The sequence below is a fragment of the Macrobrachium nipponense genome, chromosome 16 (genome assembly GCF_015104395.2).
Source record: "Macrobrachium nipponense isolate FS-2020 chromosome 16, ASM1510439v2, whole genome shotgun sequence".
In the NCBI taxonomy this organism is placed as follows: domain Eukaryota; kingdom Metazoa; phylum Arthropoda; class Malacostraca; order Decapoda; family Palaemonidae; genus Macrobrachium; species Macrobrachium nipponense.
The window spans coordinates 22,873,409-22,878,891 of NC_087209.1; the positions used below are offsets into that span (position 1 = coordinate 22,873,409).

Here is a 5,483-nt window from a genome sequence, read left to right on the forward strand (position 1 = left end):
TTCTATTCAAGTCAAGCTCTTCAGACAGAATTCCCGATATTACTTTTATAAGATTTGCATTTGATCTTCCGGAAATATAGATATCCGTGCCTGTCTGCGTACGAGTTTGGAGGTGTGTAGGGATATCAACGTCACATACACAGGCGTGTGGAATGGAGTGGAATATAAAATTTAGGCCAAAGGTCAAGCGCTGGGACCTTCGAGGTAATTCAGCGCTGAAAAGAAAATTGAGAGTCAAGGTTTTGAAGGTGTAACATGAGGAAAACCTCGCAGTTACATTATGAAACAAGATAAAAGAACCGAATATGAATGGAGGCACAGTAAAAGGAATGAAAGGGGTTACAGGCAGGGACCAATGGGACGCTACAAAGAACCTTGAGTAATGCCTACAGTGCATCGCGTGAGGTGCACTGACGGCACTACCCCATTACGAGGGCTAGTATCTGGTCACATGTGACACTAGCCGTACGAGAGTTCACCACCTGGTGGTAAATGTGGTAATTGATGGTAACGTTACCGATACAAAGTATTTTTAGGTCATATGATAACTTAAGAATGGAAGTTTTTATACGCTTTTATCCGAGATATAACTAATCACTTGGGGGAGGGGGGTAAGGGTGTTTCCACAATAAGGAATCGATCGGTATTTCTTGTTAAGCTAAAAACTATTTTCATCGAGCTCTGGTGAATATATTTGTAATGTTCGATAGGCGCTTGACAATTCTGGGAAACAGAAATACGTTTTAACTCTTGTTCCCTGAACTAATAAATATCATAATGAATATCATAAAGGTGTCAGTAATGAAGATAATAATAAAATTATGCTTTTGGCAATGGCAAAGGCGGTGATAGTGAAAACGTTGACGTTAATGTCAATGACGATAAGAACGACGATGGCAATTGGACATAATTACAATGACCATGATGAAAGTAAAAGCGATAACATTGATGTTACTTATTGTAACTAATATCAAGGACCTTGCTGTTGCTGCTGATCTGATTCCTGAGAATGTGGCATGAAAGATTTTCTGAGTAGGTTAGGCTAAACTTCAAACTCTTATAAACATCAGTCTAGTCAACAAAAGACATACCTATATAATTTACTATGCAGTAAAGGTGTGAGATTTTGCCCCCCCATCCCTACCCCCCAACTCACCTGTTAATTAATCAATAATGACAACGACGATATCATATGGTGATAATGATAATGAGGACGCAAATTACAATGATAACGAATGAATATGACTATGTTGATGAGAATAATGGCGACAAGGATGAAAGTGACAACAGCAAATGTTATGGTAATAATGATACCGGCCAGAGTAATGTCAACGAGGCTAAACATGACAGTGATGATGGTAATGAAAAGTGACAAATGACTGACGGCACAGGATGATAATTATGACGCTGATAACGACAATGATATACGAAACGCAAGATCATGGTAATGACGATCACTAATGGCAGTAACAACATTCATGAAAAAGTTAAGACAGGAAATAACAAAGGGGCCATCAAAGGGAAATAGCGGCAATCAACATCGTTCTTTTGAAAGCTACCATTACCTTTTCCGTTCTTTCCATTCCAGCTCTCGACCACACGAAGACAATTAGGGAAACGCATGTGCTTGCGCAGTCGTGAAGTAAATAAAAGCCAAGCAAATAAAAGATTAACAAATGCGGCGAGACACGCAAAGGTGGGAATGGAATATAGAATTTTGGCCAAAGGCCAATCGCTAGGGGCTATGAGGTCATTCGGCGCTGAAAGAAAAACTGAGATTAAGGTTTCAAAGGAGTAAAATAAAAGCCTAATAAATGCGGCGAGACACGCGAAGGTGGGAATGGAATACAGAATTTTCGCCAAAGGCTAATCGCTAGGGGCTATGAGGTCATTCGGCGCTGAAATGAAACTGAGATTATGAAGGTTTCAAAGGAGTAAAAGGAGAAAAACCTTGCGGTTGCACTATGAAACAATTGCGAATATGAACTGAGGTACAGTTAAAGGAATGAAAGGGGTTGTAGCTAGGGGCCGAGGGGACGCTGCAAAGAACCTTAAGTAATGCCCACAGTGCACGTCATGAGGTGCACTGATGGCACGTGAACCCCCCCTAAAGGAGCGCGACGGTGGAGAGACAATGCTACTCACTTTCGGGGTCTGTGGTTCTGTTTCTATTTCTGTGGGCAAAGTTCAAGGTTCCAAAGCTTCATTTATCTGCTAAGGTGAATGAACTCTACCGGAATCAATTTCTTCCAGCGTCTCGCCTTCTCGTAACCTTGCCAGCAACCAATAATGGCAACGACAACAGGCGACCGCTGTCACTGGCAGGATTATTAACTGCCTAAAAGCACTCTGTCCTTTTAACAGACTGTCATAAGCACTTGTAATGCACTCCGGCGCTATCTAGCCAAAGTAGCTAAATAATATTCATTTAATAAACATATTACCTCAAATATCTTGATTTGACTATATGAATGCCAATTCTCAGAATATATTAATATGAAACGCCATCAAGTACGTGGAATACGCATAGTTTAATACTATACTCTGTTTTTGTCCATCTGTCCATCCGCCTGTGGTGTTTGCGCATGGTAACACTGCGTCCCGGGCTTTAAATAATACCATATTTCGAATATTAACGGTGTAATTCGCATACAGTAAATTATTAAAACACTTTTCAGTTGCAAATGAACACCCAGATATCCTTTTATTTACCTAAAACTTACACATAGCGTAACTATTTAAAGCCCAGGACGCAGTGTTACCATGCGAAAACACCACAAGCGGATGGACAAATGGAAAAAACAGAGTAGATATATTATTTATCTTTTTTTTTCATTAATAAGGAAAAATGTTTTAAAAACTTAAACGATGCACCCTTAACCTTAGAGGAAAAGGCTATTTTATAATCCTACTACGTTGATTTTACTCCACCGCCGGGAATCACGGGGAACATGAATATTCACCGCTGCAGTTGTGCCGTCAATTCTGCTTACATGGTGTAAAGTTAGACACGCGGATGTTTAATTACCCCCAAGAACTAGCTCGTATTGCAGAAGCCTTAAGACCATTAAACGTGAACCTGCAATGACTCAACCACAAGTACTTAAAGCCGGGAGGCTACAAAATGAAATTTGTGACCGTCATAACTGCTTGGTGTTATACAGTAAAACAAGTTTCGTGTGAAAGTTGTAATAAATGAGAATATCGCTAAAAAACCGAAAACGTAGATGCAAAAGTTATAGACGGGTGACTAATGCCATTCGGCGCTAAAAGGAAAACTGAGACTAGAAAGGTATCTAAGGAGTAACAGGAGAAAAACCTCGCAGTTGCACTATGAAACAATTGCAAATATGAACAGAGGTACAGTAAAAGGAATGAAAGGGGTTGCAGCTAGGGGCCAAAGGGACGCTGCAAAGAACCTTAAGTAATGCCTACAGTGTACGTCATGAGGTGCATTGATAGCACGTGAACCCCCGAAGGTGCACGACAATGGAGACAATACTGCTCACTTGCTCACTGGTGACCATGTAAGGGCGATCATGGAACAGCAATCTTATTCCAAAAATCAATCCTGAGAAAATACAACAGACTAAGTTTAGTGTGTGCATAGCACAGTGTGAAAAGGGGGGAAATTATGGCAATAGGTCAGCAAGAGGCCACAAGATACATTAAGAGATGAGAGGAAAACTCGATCATTGGGCACTAGTCTCATGGCTGACATCCCGTACAATTTCTCTTTGAGAACTGACATAGTTTCAAGAAGGTGCATGTGATTTAACTAGCCTAATTTTTTTGCTCCCGTAAACGAGTATTTCTATACTAATTTGTGTACGCAGCCTCATATATTTACTACTCGAACATTCCCTCTTACAGAAAAGCTATACACAATACTGACAGACCCAAGATAATACCAAAGTACTTAATGGGCTAGTTGCCGTTTTCCAGTACAATGTACGAATTATTTTCAAACTGCCTACAATCTCTCGCTGACTTTCCGTTTCCCAACATGAACTGACCTACTGCATCTTTCACCAGATGTCCTTAGATTTTAGAAGGTGCATGATCATGAGATCAACAGGCCTATGCTAACGCTGTCGAGCATCCATCTACTGTCAGTCCCAGTGATCACGTTAAGCAGTATAGAGATCGTCTTTCTATCCTACACTTTGTCAATTATGTGTAGTTATAAACATAGGCCTATATGGCTGACTACCTGATGAAGATGGCCGAACAACGAAGTCTACAAGATATAGAAAAAATGCTCTTGTGACACTACCCAACTAATACTAAGCGCATACACCTTTATTTAAGTAGAAATTAATGCATCAATGTTTGCTACAGACATGCGTTATGTGAATGCAAACAGTAGCTCTTCTTAGAATAACACGATTTGGGGTTATTTTTCCTAAGACTCCAGCCACTTCCCACATTATAATTTATATTTCATTGGGTACAACACATAAAAAATTCATCTCCATACATAACCTGCGCAAATGCTGTTTATAGCTCTCGGCGAAATAGCCAACAGCATGGTAAAACTGAAGACTACTACCGCGCCCTCTGGTTCGGAACTACCAGTTTATGTATACCATATCGGCTCCGTGGTTAGTGCCAGCCCCTTGGGGATGAATTAATAACAGACAAAGGGCAGTACATACACATACAAAAACTGACACACACAAACAAAAACATACAGAAATAGCAGTGAATATATTCCGGCCGGTGACTGACGGAAACCAGGCCGCGGTAGTAGCCTTCAGTTTTTATCGCATCTTGTTCGTAGCGTTGTTCTAGAACAATCGTAGCCCATTCACAGCAACAATAACCTCTACATCAATGCTATTATTTCCTTGTACAAACAGACATTCACCTACTCGAATACGCTGCTGTTTCTCGGAGGATGAGGCATTTTTTACTTGATTACAGGCTTACTTCTGAGGAACGTCGATAGCCCACCGTACAGTCACGAGTTCCAACGTGTTGCTTGTGTTACTAATCTTCTTAATTACACTTCCATCATCAGCGTAACACCATGCTGTATGCATTTCCACTTCCCCGCCGATTTCCTTTAAATGTCCGATAAAAATTCTACATAACATGATTACCTGATAAGTCAACACTCGCACCAACAACCACACGGGCCACGGCTCCACCGCCAAGTTAAAAATGACGCTTCTCATGGCCCATAACATAAATTCATAATGGGCATATGATGCCATATGCTACCATTTTTAAGAACTCAAAAACGTCACTAGCTTTTAGCAGACTGTTTACTTGAATTTCTGCTATATCATATTGCTCTGCTTATGATACGATTCATGTAACCATGAAAATTAATCATACATTTAGAAAGACGCTATGAAAGGTTAACTTGTCAACTTTTCACCAAATGACAATCGTTCAGTCTATAGGGCTCTTTATAATTAGTCCAACCAGATTCCAGGTGGGTCAGGTCATTCTAAAGTCGCCAAAATCGGAGGTGG

The 5,483-nt window shown here is 40.4% G+C and overlaps 1 protein-coding gene across 1 annotated transcript in view; it reads right to left on the bottom strand.

Annotated features, from left to right (window-relative positions):
* LOC135195611 (protein tincar-like) overlaps positions 1-5,279 on the bottom strand; it is a 630,442-nt gene extending 625,163 nt beyond the window's left edge. The window contains exon 1 of the mRNA XM_064221942.1: positions 4,875-5,279. The gene's annotated coding sequence lies outside the window, so the exon portion shown is untranslated. The remainder of the gene's footprint in view (positions 1-4,874) is intronic.
* Positions 5,280-5,483: the final 204 nt, after the last annotated feature.